Below are 23,450 nucleotides of genomic sequence, written 5' to 3' on the forward strand. Positions count from 1 at the left end.
TTACTTTGTAAATTTAATTTTGCAATAATAAAAAAAATAGCATGTACACTAAGATATAAAGTGACATACACAACAAAACATATGAACATAATTTAAAAATGAAGCAAAAGTTGCTCTACGCAGTGGGTTATTTTTTATGAACTTATCAACGAGCGGTATCAGGTCCAAATTATCAAGCACAGTTTGATGTATGTGGAGTACCGCTAAGCTGCTTAGTCTCTTCTGCCCCATTGTAGATCTCAAATATGTCTTTAGTCGGCTAATAGCACTGAATGACCTTTCGGCTGTGATTGTCGTCACTGGCACAGTGCGAAGGACCATCATGAATTTGGCTTCTGGAGGGTGGTGTCTTCCAAAAGAAACTTCCTTATGTCACGCATGGTAGTTAGAACCACTTTCTTCTGTATGGCGATATCACGAAGCATGGACATGTGTAAGGAGAGCCTATCGGCATCCAAATCTTGCCGAAAGAATTCTCGCGTTTGCTGAAAGTTTGTTGTGCAACTGTTCACAGCTGAGATGCATTCTTTCTCTACGGCTGTTACTTTTTGTAGTCCTGTACATTCATGTCCTTGTTTAACACATGATTTTGCTGTGTCACACACGTCAGTGTACATTGATTTATAATACTATTTTGGAGTGTAGAACTTGTGATGTTTGGCAGCATCAGGGTTTTCAAGTCTCTTAGGGACGTGACGTTGCCGGGCCAATTCTGGCTCATCAACGAGGCTTGATTTGCCCTCTGTGCATTTCAGCCAGAACTGCTCAAAACTCATTCGCTTTTCTTGAAAGATGTCAGTCAAGTATTTTAGTTTTGATTCCACTTCTGTAGAACCAATGCGTGGAGACAATCTTCCAGTTTACCTCTTCTATTGGACCCATCACATGGCAGTAGAAGGAGAGAAAGAAACATGTCTTGAAGTGAAGCATTGTCTCCAGGCATCCAGCACATTTTAATGCTGCGTCAGTAGAATCTTCTTCAGAAAATTTCTCAAGAAATTTGAGAAGGTTTTCATAGATCCTTAAGATCTGTTGCATACTGGAGGCTCTCAACGTCCGCCGACGAGGGCGAAGTGGTCGCAGTCCAGTATGGCCAGCCTTCTCATTCACATCAATAATATTCCTAAATATTTTCATTCTTGTAGGGGATTCCCAAACAGTCTTTAACAAGTCGTTGGCTAAATTCATTATGTCTCTGATTAATATATGTAGAATAGTAAATAATAATTATATACTTAGTATATAGTAATAAGTCATGTGTTTTGCTGTCTCCGGTCATAGCCCCCCCCCCAAGTTGATGGTTTAGCGGTCTCAGCCCCCCCAGTAGTGTGTTTGGCTATAGGATGAGGACAAAAATTGTACAAATGAAGAGCTCATATGATTAAACAGATTGATTCGGCTATACTTAAAACAATGTCAAGATGTCTATATGAATCAATCGGCCAAGTGTGGACACAGTTGAATCTAAAGAATCTTGAGCCCTAGTGTACAAATGAAGAATTACACAGTGTACAAATGAAGAGCTCATATGATTAAACAGCCCGATTTGGCTATACTTAAAACAATGTCAAGATGTCTATATGAATCAATCGGCCAAGTGTGGACACAGTTGAATCTAAAGAATCTTGAGCCCTAGTGTACAAATGAAGAAGCCTCAACAGACAGATTTGGCCATGTTTTCAAAGGCTGAATCTGCCAGATTGTTGTCCCATAAGCTTGTCAAAAATATGCCCCTCTTGATATTGTTTTGGCTACACTTAAAACTAAGCCAAAAATGCTAATATCCTTATGCTCTACAACTTACAGATCAATACAATACAGGATTACTTGGACAAGGACAGGCTGCAAATTGAAGTTTCATGTTCTTTCTAATCTTTGATCAGTTTCATGCCCCGGCCAGTAATTACTTAGCTCAGAAAATGCATTAATCTGTTAGACAATTTCAATCGGGAAAATTGATGCATTTCTGAGCTAAGTAATTGCTCTCCCCGGGCAATAAATTATGCACGCCTGGGGGCTTTTATATGCTAGCACGCATGGGGTATAATCTACACAGCTAAAAGGGGGCATTAATGATATTTCTGTGTAATTCACTGAAAGGGCATAAAACTTCCATTAATATTTCTGTGTAATAGAGAGAAATTCTTAGTAAAAAAACATTACCCTCTTGCATGACAGCATGTATGCCTGAGTACAATTCTAAAAAGCTTGTCTCTGATAATATATACACAAGTAAGATATTGAGAATATTCATTGCACAGTTCAAAGTCCAACTTTGACTGTATTTAGCTGATATATAGCTCAGAGCTTTTGGGTCCTATACTCAGTAGAGTGTGGGCATAGTCCCATAGCTTATATGCCTTGTAATCAAAGGCTCCTGGGTTTGAGGCCTCCCTATGGAGAAGTGCTAGTCTTGCTGCCTTGTAATCAAGGGCTCCGGGTCTGAAACCTGGTAAAAATGTGTAGGCCTCCCCTGATGGCAAAGTGTTGGTATTGCTGCCTTGTAATCAAGGGCTCCGGGTTTGAAACCCGGTAAAATGTGTGAGATTGAAATACATGTGGCAGAATAATATCCCCACACGTGAGATTTTGAGAATATTCACTGCTAGCTAAAATACAGCTGACGTTTGATACCTGGTAAAGTGTGTTATACAACAGCATAATAGAGCAAAATTATTTTATATTGGGGATCACCAGAGCCTAGTTACTGCTGTTGTCTGGGTATAAAAGCACCAGCTCAGCCACTAACTTCTGTTATAATTGTTTTGGCATTCTATCCATAGTTCTGTTTTCTTGGAGCAAGAAATTTTATATAAACAATCAATAAAAATGCCAAACTTGAAATATTGCTATCAATGCAATAAAAATATATCTAGTTCTAATTGGGCTAGGCACCGGCATAATTGTGATCCTAAGAAATGCAGAAAGGCTACTAAATAATGCCCAAGATGCCATAAAATATTAAGCAAAGCATATTACAATAGGCATAAGTGTACTTGTTATGTACAGTCATCAACATTGCCCTCACAGCCATCTACATCTGGTCTGAAAAGGAAGCATGAAACAACTGTTAATACTGGAGCAGCAAAGCAGCCACGCTATGCACCTATTCATAGCAGTTTTGCTGGGCAACTTAGTGATTATTGTTTTGTATCAGAACCAAGATGTGACATTAAGAATTTTTTGAACAGTATAAATTCTAATGTGCAGGCAATTCTAAATGCACAAAATGGCTCTTATAAGCTGTCCCTCAAATTGTTTACACAATATAAGAAACCAAATGGCACAAAATTTACACAGCCCCACATAACAGAAACTGTAGCTGTATATTCAAATGCAAATTTAGACAAATTAATAAGCAGTTTGATGGAGCAATTGAATATTAAACACTCTGAATTTGCAGCAAAAGAATCGGGTTGGAGCCTATGTGGATCTTCACACAAGCTCTATGTTAATATTTCTGAATTCAGCCCATTACAAGGATCTACATATCTGCCTTTACCTGCCAATATCAAAAACAAAAGAGCCCTGGTTAAAATAAAAAATAATGATGAGAAATGCTTTTTGTGGTGTATTTTAGCTGCTTTGTTTCCAGTTTAAAGGCATCCTGAGAGAATAACTTATTATAAACAATATGAACACAATTTTGATGATGCTATGAAGGGCTTAGAATATCCAATGTCTGTTCAGAATATTGATAAATTTGAAAAAAAAGCCAGGGATATCAATGGTAAACAATTATCTATTAATGTATATATTTGTTCTACTGGCCGTGGCAATTGCTTGATAGCACCTCTCAGAATCAGTACACTTGATGATGATTCTGCTGTTCCGATTGATCTGCTCTTAATTGAAGGGGATGACACATATCATTACACTCTGATACATAATCTTGAAGCTTTAGTTAGAACACAACTAGACAAATCTAAGACAATATTCAAGTTGTGTAGAAGATGTTTGACTATATTTGATGGTAGAGAAATGGTGAATGGGGTTCGGGAAGTGAATGCAGAAATTGCTAAAAACAAGTTAATTGAGCATCTGAAATACTGTGGCAACCATAAACCTGTTCATATGCTTATGCCTAACCCAAATGAAAATGCCAAATTCAAAAAATTTGAAGCCTTGTTGGAACACCCAGCATATATAGTCTGTGATTTTGAATCAAACCTCAAACCCCTTGCATTCTGCAGCCCAGATCCTGATGAATCTTCAATTACATCATACCAGTTACATCAACCTTCTAGTTTTTATTATGTAGTTGTACAGGATGGTGTGGTTAGGAAAGAATATTTATACATGGGAGCAGATGCCATCAAAAAATTTGCACATAGAATAGAAAATGAGTGCCATAACATAGCATCTAATGTCTTATTAAAATCAAAACCCATGTTGCCTTTAACAGAGGATCAGATTGAAGATTTCAACAATGCAGAAAAATGCCCGGTATGTGATTCTGAATTTTCAGATACAAATATCAAGGTGAAACACCATTCTCATACAGATGGTAAATTCAAAATGGCCCTGTGTAAAAGCTGTAATATTAAGATCCAGAGACCAAAATTTATCCCTATATTTTGCCATGGTGCATCCAATTATGATTTTCATCATTTGATCAGGTACGAGGGGTTTGACAAGCAGAATTTAAATATTTTAGCAGAAAATAATGAGAAATATATTGCTATTAGCAAGATAATTAAAGTTAATGGTGTTCCCATTCACTTAAGATTTCTTGATTCCTACAGAATTCTGTCTGCTAGCCTGGCTACACTGGCCAGTCAATTATCTGATAATCAAATCAAAATCACATGTGCTATGTTTCCAAATCAGGACCTGAAATTAATTTGATTTGATTTGATTTGATTTGATTTAGTTTATTTTACTTCGCGTTTTGTGCCTCTTGGCTAATTTGCGAAGATGGGGATGAGTGATGAAATGATGAAATTGATGAATGGACATTCACAAACAACCAAGCCCGACCGGGATTCGAACCCGGGACTCTTGGCGTCGCAGCGCGATGTGCTAACCACTCGGCCACAGGGTCGGGCCTGAAATTAATTAGGCGGAAGGGTGTATACCCATATCATTATGTTACAGGTTTTTCTAAATTTGATGAGTGTTCTCTGCCACCACAACAAGAGTTCTACAGCAAACTCAGAGCATCTGGAATCACTGATGAAGATTATCACCATGCCCAGTTGATGTGGAAGAATTTAAAATGCCAGACATTTGGTGATTATCACAAGGCATATTTAAAACTTGATGTCACTCTCTTAGCTGATATACTTCAGGCATTTAGAAAATCTTCCATGGAAAATTATAAACTGGATCCAATGTATTTCTACAGTGCTCCAGGCCTAGCATGGTCTGCAATGATTTTAAACACTAAAATGCAATTGGATCTGATGCAAGATCAAGACATGTATCTGTTTATGGAGCAATGTATAAGAGGAGGCATGGTGCAATGTTCTCAAAGATATGCCAGAGCAAATAACAAGTATATTCTCTATTATGATCCAGCACTGCCATCAAATTATATACTGTATGTGGATGCCAACAGCCTGTATGGTTATGCTATGATGGATAAATTGCCATATGCAGGGCTTGAGTGGGTTGAAGATTTCAATATTGAAGATCTTCAGGATTTTGATGACAGTGACTATGGCCTGTTCTTAGAAGTTGATCTGACAATTCCTGATGATTTACACAACACATTTTCTGATATGCCCCCAATTCCTGAGGTTAAGTTCTCACCTGGCTCTAAACAGAAGAAGCTAAGGATGACTCTAGAGCCAAAACAGGGTTATGTCATATATTACAAAAGCCTCCAGTTCCTGATGAATCATGGTGTTCAAGTGACCAAAGTTGGCAAAGTTTTGAGATTCAGGCCCTCAAGATGGTTGAAGCCATATATTGATACAAACACAGAGCTTCGAACATCTGCAGTGAGCAAATTTGATAAGACCTTGTTCAAATTGATGGTAAATTCAGTGTATGGCAAAACCATAGAAAATGTCAGAAAACATATTGATGTTAAATTAATTACTGACCCCAGCCTGAGCAAAAAATTGATTGCAAAGCCTAATTTCAATTATAGAAGAATTTATGATGAAAATATGGCACTCTTCAGCATAAAAAAAACAAAGATTAAGTTTGATAAGCCTATTTATGTAGGGGCTGTGATATTAGAATTGGCCAAATTACACATGTTAAAATTGTATTATAATGTGTTCAAGCCTATTTATGGTGATTGTGTAAAACTGATGTACATGGACACAGATAGTTTTATTCTTGATATTCAAACAGAAGATGTTTATCAAGATATGTCACAGCCTGCATTGCTTGAATAATTTGATACCAGTGAACATTCAAAGATTCAGCCCCACAACAAAAAGGTGCCTGGCAAGTTAAAAGATGAGACACTTGGTGATGTTATTGTGGCATTTGCTGGGTTAAGGGCCAAGATGTACAGCTTTGAAACATGTAGTGGTGCTGTTGCAAAAAAAGCCAAGGGCATTGGCAGAGTAACTGTAGACAAAGAGCTCCAATTTAAAGATTACAAAAATTGTCTCAAATCATGTAGCACAGTCAGAACATCAGAATGCAGAATTCAGAGTGAGGATCACTTGTTGACTACAAATATTGTAAGAAAAGTGGCTCTGGACCCACATGATGATAAGAGATGCATTTTGTCATGTGGCATACATACTCTACCATGGGGTCATTGTGATTTGAAAAGTGGCAAACAATGCCCAATTACAGAGCATGATTTGAAATAAATAAACATGCCTATGAACTTATTTGGGTTCAAAAAACAGGCTATTATGGACCTGCCAACACCAGCACCCTCTTCTGATATAATATCTAAACTAAGTGGTTTGTTAATTATTCATTTGAACAGCATACTTACAGATGTTGATGATGAAACAGGTAAAACATTGTACATATTTAACAATAATTTAAATCATTACCAATTACCTGTAGGTGGTCAATTACAATTTATTACAACCCCCGAGGGTAATGTCAAGGTTTCAATAGGCAAAAATATTTACAGGATAAAGCACTCAAACATGATTTCTGGCACTGTATATACTGTTTCTGCTGGTGACTGCTTATATATTGAGGTCCCTGGATCCTATGACAAGCTTATACCTTTTTTATAGAATTAAGAATTAGATATTCAATAATAAATAACCACTAAAACAAAAATGCCTAATGATATATTTAGCCATACAAGCCATGAAGATCACAGTGATGATATTCTGATGCTTGATGTCAGAGTCAAAAAATTAAGAAGTGATTTACAAGCTTTACAAACCACACTCAATGCCAGTCTTCAACTAGAAATTACAAATTTACAATCACAATGCATGGACCCTCTTCTTAAAATTGACTCAGAACGCAAATTGCTGCTTCAAAAATATACTGATTTGGCCAAATTGGATAATTTTCAAAGTTTAGAGGAGGCTGTAGCAGCTCTTCAAGCCAAATTTAAGACCCAGGTCACCAACTCTGAGCAATTGAAACAACAATTGGAAGAGCAGATAAATAATGTCCAGGCACAGCTCCAAACAATTGTCAAAAGCATAAAATCAAAGAAGATTTTGATCTAGTGATTTCCACTCTAAAAGAACAGATTCAATCACTCCAGATACCTAATCTGGACCCTCTGAACAATGCCATAGCTGAGGTTAAAGAAAAAATTGAGACACTTGAAAATTTTATGAACAACTTGCCATCTTCTGATGCTTTGAGTGCAATAACTCGGAGTGTTGCCAACATTAAGCTGCAACTTGAAACATATGAAGATTTTGGAAAAATTCAGAGTACCATAACCCATCTTGAGGGTACAATAGCAGCAGTGCAAAGTGATTTGACAAATGTACAAGAAACTTTAGAATCCCGCTTGCCTGGTATTGTAGATACCCTTACCAGTGTCCAGCAACAGATCACAAAACTTGAAAACCTCAACACTGAATCTGAGCTATCTCATTTTCATCACTTGATCGATGATATCCAAACAAAGCTTGAAATTTTACAACAATCAACACCCACTCAGGCAGACATAACCCTGCTCCAAGATGCTATGCGTGGTGTGGTTGATGCTTCTGAATTAAATGATGTGAAATTGGCACTTGAATCTTTGCAGAATACTGTATCAAATCTGCCTACATCACAGGAACTTAAAAATATAAAGAGAGCAGTGAATCGCATATTGGAATCAGAAGATATCAAGAATATCCAGACAGAGATCAAACAACTTACTCAGACAGTGGCCACTCTACCAAGTAATCAACATATTAATGAACTGCATGCCCTGTTTGAGGATATCAGAAGACAGGTCCATGATCTTACTGCTCAAAATTCAAAATTGGCAGTTGTTGAAAATTTACAGCAAATTGTAACTAATATTAAGCAACAGCTAGGGACCATGGAATCCTATCAAGCAAATGCTTTGTCTGTTTTTGCCACCCAGCTACAAGAGATTTTGCAACAATACAAGAAACTTGTTGTGGACATAAAAATCAAGCCAGGCCATGGTGATGTTGTTAGGACTATCAATGAGCACCTTGAATCTGTAACAAGTAGATTGCTTACAACAGAAAAAGAAATAACTGGCATAATCGAGAATCCTAAACATACAGTAATTCTTGAATTGTACAGTATCCCCAACAAAGAATATGATTCACCATTTACACCAGGAGGCAAAATATATATGCTGTCCCCTGCACAATTTTATTACCAATTTTTGTTGGGGGAACACAAAGACCAATCAAGATCAAATATTGGCTTCAACCACAGGCACACCACTACCCTACCTTATCAATAACAAATGCTGACAACAAACCAAAAATCACCAGTGTAGAGTTAGAGGATTTTACAGACCCCAATACATTAGAGACATCTTATGCTGAAGATGATGGCTCTCTTGAATTTAATATACAAATAGGAGACAAATTATATTTAGAAAATCCTGTGGTATCAGCTGCTGAATACCCTATAGTTGCAATATTCTTGTTTACATACTATGTCTAGACAAATTATTGTTGATGAATTACACAGACAAACCAGACATAATTATAAGAGACTGCCAGTGGTTACAAAAGGCATAGATGATTTATGGCAGTGTGACTTGGTTGAGATGGCAAGTGGACAGCTGAAAAACTTAGACAAGATCAACAAGGGCTACAAGTATCTACTCACTGTCGTAGATACATTTTCAAAATTTCCTGGGCTGTGCCACTCAAATCCAAGACTGGAAAATGTGTTACAGAAGCCTTCAGGACAATCATCAATCAGAGTGGAAGATCACCGCGCTATTTGCAAACAGATAATGGCAAAGAATACTATAATTCTGTGTTCCAACAATTTATTAAAAGCCAGTCAATACAACATTACTCGAGTTACAGTGATCTCAAGGCCTCTATTGTAGAGAGATTCAACAAAACCCTAAAAAATCATATGTATAAACAATTTACACTTCAAGGTAATTATAAATGGCTTAATATTCTTCCAGAACTTCTACATAAATATAACAACTCGGTCCATTCCACAATCAACATGAAACCCTCTGAGGTAACTTCATCTGATGAGAAAAAATTGATCAGCACTGTTTATTATCCTAGATACCAGCCAACAACAAGAAAAGCCAAATACAAGGTGGGTGATCAAGTAAGAATCAGCAAATATAAGCACTTATTCAAAAGAGGCTTTACCAGAAACTGGAGCACATTATTATTTGCAGTGGTTCAAGTTAAACCTGGGACCCTTAACACATATATAATAAAAGATCACCGAGGAGAAATTCTCAAAGGCAGGTTCTATGAAGAAGAACTCAGCAAAACTAAGCAGCCTGACACATATCTCATAAAAAAAATCATCCGCAGAAAAGGCAACAAGATACTGGTGAAATGGCTAGGACTCCCAGAACACAGCTGGATCGAGGCAGACAAAGTGATACTATGAACACCTGGGATGTTATAAAAAGGCTGCCAGAGCCTGAACATCAGAATAAGAGAAATGGAATGCTGCTGCCTGATAATATTAGATGTCTTATTGTTGGGCCATGGGCTTGTGGTAAAACTACACTAATGATTGATAATTTTTTATTGGCACCCAACTGGTTAGACTGGAAAAACAGGCATTTGTATGTCTTCTCTAAGAGCTTGGAACGATTAAAATATCAGCAGCTGATGAAGCTATATGATGAACTGGATATAGCCACTTTTGAATCAGATGTTAAGCCACTCCATGAATGTCTTGATAACTCTGTTGTTGTGTTTGATGATATTATACTGGATAATCAAAACAAGGTTAGAAATTTTTTTACACAGGGCCGACACAAAAACATAGATTGCTTCTACCTGGCACAGACTTTTTCTAAAATTCCGAAGCAGCTGATCCGAGACAACAGCAATTTTATATGTGTGTTTCATCAAGATCATACCAACCTCAAACACATACATGATGAATATGTAGGTGGGGACTTGAGCTACAATGATTTTTCTAAGTTTTGCAGTAGGTGCTGGAATCAAGACAGTTATGGGTTTGTCACAATTGATATGATTAGAAAACCCAATAGTGGTAAATACAGAAATAAAATCAACAATTTTCTAGACATTGAAACATATATAAATAACCATGAACAGGCCAATTATTGATGATCTTAAATTAAGAGATTATCTTGTAAAAAGATTTAAGGGATGGAAATCAGAGAACCGAGGAATCTATGAACAACACAAGCAAACAGAACAACCTATTATTGATGCTATAAGTGAATTAGGTAAAAATATCAAAACTGTTACAGAGCAAAATCAAAATTTGATCACAGAGCTTGTACCTGTAGCTGCTAGGAACATATTAGATTATCCAATCACCCCACTTTCTAGTATTCATACACCTAGTCCTGTTGCTCCTCGAAGAATTGAAGCTACTCAGGATCCTATTGAATTGGGTCTTCTTGGTCAAAAATATTTAAGCACACCTAAAGACAACAAAGATGAGGTATTTGGCCTATATGCTGACACAGAGCGTGATGGTAGCATCATACATAGAATTGGCAATTTCAGAGTAACATTTATGGGAGATGATCTGATTGTATATTCAGAATCTCATCTTCGAGAAAGAGGTGCTTTTGTTAAGTACCCTGGCACACCTGGATTGTGGGAACTGATGACTAGGAAGAGACCTGGCAGCTATACAGATCAAGATTATGAGCATTACATAGAAATATTAATAAAATCAGATGCTCTATACCAGAACAATGATCCCACACAAAAAAGAGTCAAGTCTAGCAGTGGAGCAAAATACAACAACTTAATCAAGCCCATATGGTCACAGATCAAGACAGGTAGTGGAATCAAACATTACAACACCCTGCCTAAAGAATTTGTCTGGGTTGATGATGTCAGGAAACTTGTAGATAGGGTGCTGGTGATAGCTGGGGAGGAAAATGCTGCAACCACAATTTTTACAATGAAAAGGTTGGAATTATGGACATGATAAGCACTAAATTGTCTAATTTTATAGTGAATGACACTAAGGGCATTGGATATCTTATAAAAAATTATTAATACTCTACCACCTAAATTTTGGAATATCTCTGAGGGTCGGGGGCTGGTTAATGACATCATAAACAAGCTGCCATTTGAACTACACATTCCAGGCTATCAGTATTGCGGTCCCGGTACAAAATTGGACCATAGATTAAACAGAGGTGACCCTGGTGTTAATCCCCTAGATGCTGCTTGTAGAGACCATGACATAGCATACAACACACATTCTGATCTTGATAGGCGACATGTTGCAGACAAGAAATTAGAAAAAGCTGCATTTGGTAGATTTGTAAGCAAAGATGCTTCTTTAAGTGAGAGAATAGCAGCATTGGGGACCACCATAGCTATGAACACCAAACAAAAACTGGGGTGGGGGTTGTGAATATATATATAATAAACCTACAATGAAGGCCAAGGATGTTATGTATCAGATACCTTATGCAGGTCTTAAATCTCTTAAAACTATTGATAGTCTTTTAACCAAAAAGCAGCGCAAGAAAAAAAATTCTTGCCTTGCCAAGGGCCATGGTATGAAATTATTACTTAGTACCCCCCTATTAAAAAAATTACAGCAATCTAGGAAATAATTGCATACAGGGGGCTTCATATTTACTATCCCGGCCATCTTAGCAGCACTTGGTGCTGTTGGGAGCTTGGCTGGGGGATCAGCTGCTATAGCAAAAACAGTAATAGATGCCAAGAAGAATAAGGCAGAATTAGATGAATTGAAGCGCCATAATCTGGCCATGGAGAAACAAGGCAAAGGTGTTAAGAGAGCCATGAATAAGTTTAAAAAAAACAAGAGCCGCTTACAAACCAAGATATTGAAGCTTTAATCAAGCCACTGGGCATCAAAAATTTTAGAGGTGTGTACATGTCTGATTCTTTGCCAGAACAACCACTCAACAAAGAGTGTGGCATTGTTAATTTGGATAAGTACAAAAATCAGGGCACTCACTGGATCTGTTATCTTAAATATTTAAAAGATGAGGCATTTGTGTTTGATTCATTTGGAGGTATTCCACCTGAAAATTTAGTAAAATATCTAAAATCAACTAATCTTTATTACAATAATGCCCGTGTTCAAAATTTCAAAGATGTTATTTGAGGACATCTGTGTTTATCTGTTCTTAGATATCTGTCTCAAATAAATAAACCATCAATTGAAGATTTTCAAAAGGCCCTGTGGTATCTGAAGCATCATGGGGGTATTCCATCTCACCTGCCAAAATTCAATATTGAAACTTAGATTACATGATGATATAGTGTATCCCAAAACAATAGCTCTCAGAGCATTTTATGGCATGTACTTGATCCCTAATATTACACACCACAACAATACAATTGCCGTTGGTGATCAAAAAATGGGCATCACTCCAGGGCAATATAATCTGTCTACTCTAAATGCTCAGTTACCCAGAGGTATAGTGTTAACTCAAAATTCTGTCACTCACAGAGTAGAGATTGTATCTGCTACAGAAACAGTAGATCTGGGTACTATAGGAGAGCTGTTAGGCTTTGAGAACATCACAAAACTTGAACCAGCCATCAAACACACTGCTACTAATATACCTAAATTCTTAGCCATAGAGACTCTAAATATTCACTGTAATGTGGCCGAGGGTATGATCACCAAATCAAATGGCATAGGCACTCACAAACAAACTGGCATCATTGCAACATTCAAACCTAACTCTGAATTTATGGAGCCAATCATCTACACTCCATCACCAACATTATATTTTCCTGTGTGCCATAATAGAATAGATTACATTGAGTTGATGGTCACTAATGAAAAAGAAGAATTAGTTGATTTTGCTGGAGCCACAACAACTGCAATCATTGAAATTAATATTTAAATAAAAATACATACAAAAAATATGGAAAATATTGAGATTTATGAGCTACAATCATTCCCCCCAAACAGGAGGACCTTTGGAAATTTAAATCAACCCAACACAGAGATTGAGGTTGATCTTGATGTAGGAGATGGCTTTATACACCCCCACAGAGCAGATCTATACATCAAATTTGATGTTGTAAAGCTCGATGGTACAGATTATCCGGCAAATTCAAATATAAGATTGGTAGACAATTTTGTGCCACATCTGTTCTCTGAAATTGAGATCAGAAAACATTGTGTTGTTATAAACAGAGTAGATTACCCCGGTATTACATCTACAGCTTTGGCCACACTAAAACTATCCAAAACCGAGGCTTCTTACTACAAAATAGGTGGATTTGAGGCTGGTGATAAAATATTATCCAAGAGCCACACAGTGCTGTTTCCCATGCGCCTGTTGCCAGGATTCTTCTCAGATTACAAAGATATTATGTGGAAGGGTGGTTTAAGAATTACATTTAGAAGAGCTGCCAATGATAATAATGCTTTGATGAGGTACAGTACATTAAACTCTACAGGGGAAGCTCTGCCTAATACCCTACCTGATGAAGGCAAATGCATTATTCAGAGTATGGAGCTAAGAATTCCGGTTGTTGAATATGAAGCCAGTTATGCTCTTAAATACAAAGCAGATATCCTAAAAAATCCACAGGTGCCTTTACAATTTTATACATATCAATGTGTGCAGAAGCCTGCCACTGGTACCTATTATGAATTTGATGCTACAAACTCATTCTCCAGTATACAATATGACATGCCAGATTTTGTGGTGGTACTGTTTCAGACTGGAAGACACAATAATCAGGAAAAAAATTCAAGTAAATTTGATAACTGCAACATCAAGAGCATATATCTTAAAAATGGCGGAAATGAGGTGTTTCCTAGAGAAAATTATAATTTAAACATGTCCAAGGATGATTTCCTCAAATTATATGAAGCATTTACAGCATACAAAAGGGTCACTACTGGCAATACTGACATGTATTACACACCAGATGAATTCAAAGCACAGAGACCCATGTTTGTCATCAACACCTCAAAAAGGAAACAAGTTGTGGTTAATGACAGGACAAACATTAAAATTATCTGTGAATTCCACGATACACTCCCTGTTGACACCATATGTAGTGTTATTCTTATAGGTGAAAAATCATATATTTATGATGTAAGAAATGAGAGAGTCACAGAGCAATTCTAGAAGGCCTCTGCATATTACCGGACCAGAAGTAAATATAAGTGGGTGTGGGTGGGTGAAGGTGGCTTTTATGAGCATTTTTGGCTTAGTTTTAAGTGTAGCCAAAACAATATCAAGAGGGGCATATTTTTGACAAGCTTATGGGACAACAATCTGGCAGATTCAGCCTTTGCAAACATGGCCAAATCTGTCTGTTGAGGCTTCTTCATTTGTACACTAGGGCTCAAGATTCTTTAGATTCAACTCTGTCCACACTTGGCCGATTGATTCATATAGACATCTTGACATTGTTTTAAGTATAGCCAAATCGGGCTGTTTAATCATATGAGCTCTTCATTTGTACACTGTGTAATTCTTCATTTGTACACTAGGGCTCAAGATTCTTTAGATTCAACTGTGTCCACACTTGGCCGATTGATTCATATAGACATCTTGATATTGTTTTAAGTATAGCCGAATCAATCTGTTTAATCATATGAGCTCTTCATTTGTACAATTTTTGTCCTCATCCTATAGCCAAACACACTACTCCCCCCCCCCAAAGTTGATGGTCTAGAACATTTCATATGTGTATTTAAAGTTAAGTTCATGTGGCACAATTCGGAGTAAACTTTACAAGATAAGAAAAATAATACATTACATTACATCGAGCCCCCCTAAGCCCCATGTAGTCGGCGCCTATGGCCGAAATCCCTCCTGTGTTGGTTTCCAATCTTTTCGTTTTACTGCCTGAATCCACTGATTTCTCCGTATCGAATCTGTCGGCAAATGATGCGTGGATGTTTGGGAATAACCATTCGTTCCAGATCACATGTTCTACCGGAAGCAAAGTTGAATTCCACGCCAAAGACTCACGAAAATGCAAACATTTTGTGAATTGCCTCTAGGTTGAGCTCCATCTACTCCATTTCAGTACGCCAGTGCTTGACACTGACCAACTCAGCACGGAGACGCCCACAAATTGAATGTGTCCTTGTTGTTTTGTGTAACACCCGCTTTAGAAGGCATGGCAGTTCCTCCCTCTAAAATCCGTAAATTACTTTACTTTTGGCCATTAGTAGAAAACAGCCATTCCGCCATTTTGAAATCCGTTATTCAGTTTCTTTCCGTGCTCCGATTTTGTCTGATTTTGTATATGTTATAAAGCAATGCTTTCTGAGCTAGAAACTGTTTATAAACCTTCTGAAGCAATTTTGCCCAGGTCAAAGTGTAAATTGCCTGGACTAGTATCGAATCTGTCGGAAAACGATACGTGAATATTTGAGAATAATCATTCGTTACCGATCACATGTTTCACCGGAAGTAATGTTCAATCCAGCCCCAAAAGACTCACGAAGATATAAACATTCGGTGAATAGCTTCTAGGATGAGCCCCATCAGCTCCATCTAAGTACGCCAGTGCTCGACAATGACCACTGCACACCACTACACGTGGAATTATCTTTGTTTGCGTAACTTAATTTGCAACGTGAAGTTGTGAAATTCAATAGGGTGATTTGTACATTCGTCCCACTAGGTAGATCCTGCAGTCTGTTTCTTTGTACAGCATATTTGCAGAAGATCCAATTCAATCTACAATTCTATTAATATACGCTGTATAAAGCAGACCTTGTTACTAACATCGTTGACTATACTATTACAAAAATTAAAATGGCCTCAATGTGGCAATCTTTACTTCATTTGAATTTCATATAAGTAGGTGAAGTGCCCCAGTGCCGCGCCAGAAAATGGGGCTCGGTGGGGCTCGCCTTAATGGATTTCTCTTGTAAGGCATGAGCCCCATTTTCTCGCAGTGTTGCCAACTCCTCACTCGAAAAAAAATCACCAAGGTTTTTTTTTGGTCCAACCTAACCTAAAGCAAGGAGCTGGCAATTTTGCTTGAGGCTTCTTAATGGTTTGCTCTTGTAAGGCATAAGCCTTATTTTCTCGCAGTGTTGCCAACACCTTACTCGAAAAAAATCACCAAGGTTTTTTTTCGGTCTAACCTAACCTAAAGCAAGGAGCTGGCAACCTTGCTTGAGGCTTGTCTTACAGTGCATAAAGCTAGGTTGCCAACCTACTGCTTTTGCCATAGCTTTTTACAAAAAAAAAGAGAGGAGAGAAAGAGAGGGAAGAGTTAAACAACCGACAGCCTACCTACAGCTTTTTTTTGGTCTAACCTAACCTAAAGCAAGGAGCTGGCAACTTTGCTTGAGGCTTGCCTTACAGTACATAAACCAATTTTTGCCAACCTACATATACTGGGCAAGGAGAGCCGGCACTGCCGTAAAAGAGAGAGAGATGGGTGGATGGCAACACAGTATGTGTGTGCGTGTGTGTGTATAATATGTAGCATTATTAACTAGAGTGTGTTGGCAAACCACCTGCAACTAAAAAATAGAGATGCCAACGCTGCTGTAAGATGAAGAGAGAGAGAGACCTACGGCTGGCAACAGTAATAAGCGAATGCGCCATATCGTAATTTTCCAACTCCGTATATCGTGACTTTTGTAAACCTCTCTCGGTGGAAAGATGTGCCACACACACACACACACACGCGCGCGCGCGTATTGTGACGCATTACATACATGTGGAAAAAAAACTTTGCCTGTTATTATAAAAAAAAAACTTTGACCGTATTCTTAAATAACTAACAAGGACAATGAATCTTTTTGGCTTCCGCAAACAGATCAACATGGAGACTGCACCGCCAAATTTCAATAACCTCTTACCTTCCGTGTTATCTAAACTCAATGGTTTACTGATCGTTCACCTCAACAGCATTTGGACGAAACTGGATGACGATGTGGGCAAGATGTTTAATGTTTTTAATAACAATTTACATTTCTACGAAATTCCGATCGACGGGAAACTTCAAATCACCGTGAATCCGGTGAACGCAGGCGAAATCAAAATTTCTACCGGCAAGAACATTTTTCGAATCAAGCACGACAAGATGCTTTCTAACATTACGTACGATGTTTCCGCAGGAGATTATTTTTACATGGAACTCCTCGGAGATTATGACAAACTTATTCCTCTCTTCGTAGAATTACGAATCGTCTATCCTATTATAAATAACCGTTAACCAAAAATGCCTAACGACATTTTCGGCAACACCAAGCGTGTAGACCATGCAGAAGAGATTCTCATGTTGGACATTCGAGTTAAGAAGTTGAGGACCGATTTGATCGCTTTGCAGGAGACCTTAAACAAAAGTTTAGAGTCGGAAATCGCCACGCTCCAAACGCAATGTCTCGACCCCATTCTGAAAATCGATTCCGAACTGAAGACGCTGATAAAAAATTATGTCGACGTACCTTCTTACGACAGCGTTCAAAATATACAGTTGAGCGTGGATTCGCTTCAAAATGATTTGGCCAAATTACAGCAATTTCAATCGAAAAATGAAGATTTGGAAAAATTGAAACTCGAAATCGAAGAACGAACTTCCGCAATCGAAAAGAATTTCTCCGAACTTCAAACCGTCGTGAACGATATAGACGCAGAACGCTTGCACGTCGTCGTTTCCAAATTACAAGAAGAATTCACCAGCACGTTGGAAGAAATTAAATCCAAGTTGCAGACTTTGGAAGATACCATGACGAACCTACCATCGTCAGACGAACTGCAGGTCATCGGTAAAAGCGTCGCGAACATAAAAATTCAATTGGAGGCGTATCGAGATTTCGAACACATTCAAACCACCATCGCTACGCTTCAGGCGTCCTTGGAATTGATCAACGAAGAAATTAAAAATATTCACGCTGAAGCGAGAGCGTTGACGAGCATTCAAGACACGTTGAGCACGGTTCAGCAGAAGATCGAATATTTAGAAAATTTGAACGTCGAAACGAATCTCGCTCATTTTCATCACGTACTCGACAACATACAGGGTGACTTGGAATCGTTACGGACGAGCGTGCCTTCGAGCGAAGATTTGGAAAAATTGAAAACGGTGGTGACGGCACTATCCGATTCGAGCGACATCAAAAGTTCGTTGAGCGAACTCGAGAGTAGGGTGGCCAATCTCCCCACCTCCAAAGAATTGCACGCTTTGAAAAGAAACATATCTCGAATGCTGAAACGACTAGAAACGGAAACGGCGAACGTGGAACAGATTCGAGACGAAATTAGTTCGCTGGTGTCGACGCTGCCCACTTCGCAGAGCGTCGCCGACCTTCACACGCAGTTTACAGAGATGCGAAGCATCGTGAACGATCTTACCGAGAAGAGCTCGAAATTGAATCAAGTCGAGAACCTTCAGAACATTGTCGTCAACGTCAGAGATCAAGTTGGAGTGCTGGAATCCACGCAGGAATCGACGCTGGCCTCTTTCGGTGCCAAGTTGCAAGAACTCAACGAAAACTACAAGCAGTTGAACGTGGAAGTGAAAATCAAACCGTCGTTTTCTACCGTAACGGATACCATCATCGAGCATTTGCTGCCCATCGAAAATAAACTCGGACAAGTTCACAGTAATCTCGTCACCTTCGACACTAAATTCGCCAAATTGTTCACCTTGCAAGCCATCGAAATCAACAGCGTTCCCAATCAACAGAGAATCTCCACGTTCGTCGAAGGTAACAAACTGTACATGTTGCATCCTTATCATCCGTACTACAAGTTTCTCCTCGATGGGACAATTCAGATAAACGAATTTTCGTACTGGTCTCACGGCAGAAAAGCTAGCGTTCCCACCATGACCTTAATATCGAATCGTGGTGTCCAGAAAGCGGGAAACATTCCTCTGGCACGTTGGAACGAAACGCGCAACATATATGAAATACACGAAGACGAAGATCTCACCGTTTTCGACGTGAGTGCCGGCGATAAGCTGATCATTCAAAACACGAGCGAGGTGCCACCGTCTTTGAATCCCATCACGCTGGTGCTTCTCTTGAAACGTAATCTCTAAACAAAAAAATGTCTAGGCAAGCCATCGTCGAAGAATTGCATAAACCTGCACGCCGCAACTACGAACGTTTGGCTGTGGTAACCAAGGGCATCGACGACCTCTGGCAAAGCGACCTCGTGGAGATGAGTAGCGGCAATTTGAAAAACGTACATAAATGGAACAAGGGCAACAAGTACCTTCTCACCGTCATAGACACGTTTTCGAAATTCGCATGGGCTCTACCTTTGAAGGCGAAAACGGGATCGTGCGTCACGGAAGCATTCAAATTAATTTTTCGCGAAAGCGGCGACAGACGACCTCGGTTTTTGCAAACGGACAACGGTAAAGAATTTTACAACGCCGTATTCCAAAAGTTTATTCAAAAACATGGCATTCGACATTATTCGACCTTCAGTCACATCAAAGCCAGCATCGTGGAAAGATTCAATCGAACCTTGAAAACACACATGTGGAAACGATTCACGCTTCGGGGAAATTACAAATGGGTCGACATCCTGCCGGAACTCGTCGACACCTATAATAATAAGGTACACAGAACGATAGGCATGAAGCCAGCTGACGTTACCAAGTCTGACGAGCAGCGTTTAATTTCTACCGTTTACTGTCCAAAGTACACACCCACGACAAAAAAAGCTAAATACAAAATTGGAGACCGGGTGAGGATCAGCAAATTCAAACGCACCTTCGAGAAGGGATTCACAAAAAATTGGAGCACGGAACTTTTTACGGTGGTTCGAGTTTTACCCGGAAACCGACACACGTATATAATAAAAGATAGTAGCGGCGAGATTTTGAAAGGAAGATTTTACGAAGAGGAACTCTCTAAAACGAAACACCCCGACACGTACCTCATCGAGAAAATATTGCGTAGGAAAGGTGACAAACTGTTTGTCAAATGGCTGGGACTTCCGGAAAAGAGTTGGATCGACGCGAACGAAGTGATCTTGTGAGTACGTGGAACGTGGTGAAGCGTCTACCGGATCCGGAAAGTCAAACGAAGAAAAAGAACGGTGAGTTGCTTCCCGACAGCATCCGCTGTCTGATCGTAGGTCCTTTGGGGTGTGGGAAAACGACACTGCTCGTGGACAATTTTCTCCTCGCACCGAATTGGTTAGATTGGAAGAACAGGCACCTGTACGTGTTCTCGAAAAGTTTGGAGCAATCCAAATACCAGCAACTGATGAAAATGTACGATGGTCTGGACATTGCAACGTTCGCCTCGGAAATAAAACCACTCGACGATTGTCGTGAAAATTCAGTCGTTGTGTTCGACGACGCCATCCTGGAAAATCAAAATGAAATTCGCAACTTTTTCACGCAAGGTCGTGACAAAGGAATGGATTGCTTCTACCTAGCTCAAACGTTTTCCAAAATTCCAAAACAGCTAGTACGCGACAACGCTAATTTCATATGTTTGTTTCGTCAAGATCACACCAACCTCAAGCACGCGTACGATGACTACGTAGGCGGAGACATGAACTACAATCAATTTTCGGAACGCTGCTGCTCTACTTGCTGGAACGGTGACGATTTCGGATTCGCGACGATCGACATGACGAGGAAACCCAACGACGGAAAATACAGAAACAAAATCAACGACTTTCTAAACGTTGCAACGTTGTGAGAAACGACGTATATAAATAACGTCATGACGAAACGAAAAATCGAGGACGAAAATCTCAAGCTTCGCGATTACCTCGCGAAACGCTTCAAAGGTTGGAAATCCGAGAATCGCGGATTCTACGAAGAGAAGAAACGTCAGGATCAACCTGTGATCGATGCCATCAGCGGTCTAGGTAAAGAAATTAAAAGTGTCACGGAACAAAATAAAAATTTGATCAACGAACTCGTACCGCTCGCAGCTAAAAGTTACGCCGTACCCACGCCTATTTCGAGCATTCCTTCGACGCCGTTCGAACTGAAGGATGCACCGGCACGACGTCGAGCCATAGGTAGCACGTCGTCGTCTTCGGATAAAATCGAGTTGGGACCTTTGGCACGAGACTACCTGAGTACGGGGAAATTCGACAAGGATGAAGTGTTCGGATTGTATCCCAGCATGGAAACCAACGAAGGCGGCGGTGTGGTGTGGAAGATTGGGAAATCCAAGGTGACCTTCGAAGGCAACGACATTAAAGTTAATTTAGGCGAGAAGGATATTTGGACCAGGTATCCGGGTACGGTGGGACTGTGGGAACTCGTTGCCAAAAAGCAGCCGAAAGATTACACCGACGAAGATTACCAAAGTTACAAGGAAATTCTGATCATGACGGATGCCTTGTACCAGAACAACGACGCCTCGCAGAATAGGGTGAAATCGAGCAGCGGCGAGAAGTACAGGAATCTCATCAAACCGATTTGGAACCAGGTCAAAACAGGCAGCGGCGTCAAACGCTACAACACGCTACCCAAAGAATTCGTTTGGGTGGACGACGTTAGGAAACTCGTGGACCGATTGTTGGTGATAGCCGGCGAAGATAATGCAGGCAACCGTAATTTCTACAACGAGAAGGTTGGCATCGTGGACATGATCAGCACGAAACTTTCCAACTTCATCGTGAACGACGACAAGGGCATAGGTTACCTGATCAAAATCATCAACACGCTGCCTCCGAAATTTTGGAACGTGGCCGAAGGAAAGGGACTCGTGAACGACATCATCAACAAGTTACCTTTCGAGATGCATCTACCTGGCTACCAGTACTGCGGACCGGGTACCAAACTCGAGAAAAGATTGGAGAGAGGAGACAAGGGTGTGAATCCGTTGGACGCCGCATGCAAAGATCACGACATCGCCTACAACACCACGCAGACGGATCTGGACGCACGTCACGAAGCAGACAGAAAATTGGAGCATGCAGCTTTCGAAAGGTTCGTGAGCAGAGACGCATCGTTGGGTGAACGGGTCGCCGCACTGGGTACCACCATCGCCATGAACACGAAACAAAAATTGGGGTGGGGTATATAAATAACATAGAGTAAAAAACAACATGGCTTGCATAACTGATTTGCCGCCAGAGCTACTATGTAAAATATTTAAACATGCAGTAAACGGCGATTGTGAGGATGTAGGCGCAAGTCTAAGCAGGAGACGGAAGATATCATTACGTACATCATCGCGTTTCCGAAGCACGTACTTTTTTTCTCTGTTAAAAATAATAATATATATATACGTGTCAAAAAAACTTGATATATAAATAACACACATCATAAAAAAATAATCTTCGGTATATATAAATAACGCACATAGTGAAAAACAATTAAATTTCTCTCTAACACTCTGAAATTTTTTTGATATGACGAATGAAAAAATGAGTGATCTCCAAGCATTAAAACAAATGCTAAATTTGTCAGTCGAGTATGTAAAAATTCAGGAATTGGAAGTCGACAAACCTTACACGATAACTTCCGGTTCAATCGTTTCTACCCAGTATGGTCCCAAGGTACGCCTGTTGCTCAACGCACAATACAGTCTATTTTTACCAGATCGATACGCTAACATGTTATCCGACGAGAAGCTATCTATTTTAATCGAGAACAAAACTCGAATCGTGTACAAGGGGACAAGGAACTTCTTGGCAAGAAAATGAAGCACGTAATAGAATTTGTGTAACGACTGCGAGGCCGTGAAAAAAAATCTCGGAACATTTATATATAAATAACATACCGTAAAAAACTACACGAGAAAAAATCTCAGAATATATATATAAATAACATACCGTAAAAATAACACATAGAGCATCAACATGAAGCCCAAGGGTGTCGTGTACCAGATACCATACTCCAATCTTAAAAATCTAGGTGCCCTCGATGGGTTACTCACCAAGAAACAACGCGAGAAGAAACGTTCTTGCTTGAGCAAAGGACACGGAATGAAATTACTTCTCAGCACACCTCAAT

Source organism: Lepisma saccharinum, chromosome 2 (assembly GCF_977018435.1).
Source record: "Lepisma saccharinum chromosome 2, izLepSacc3.1, whole genome shotgun sequence".
Taxonomy (NCBI): Eukaryota; Metazoa; Arthropoda; class Insecta; order Zygentoma; family Lepismatidae; genus Lepisma; species Lepisma saccharinum.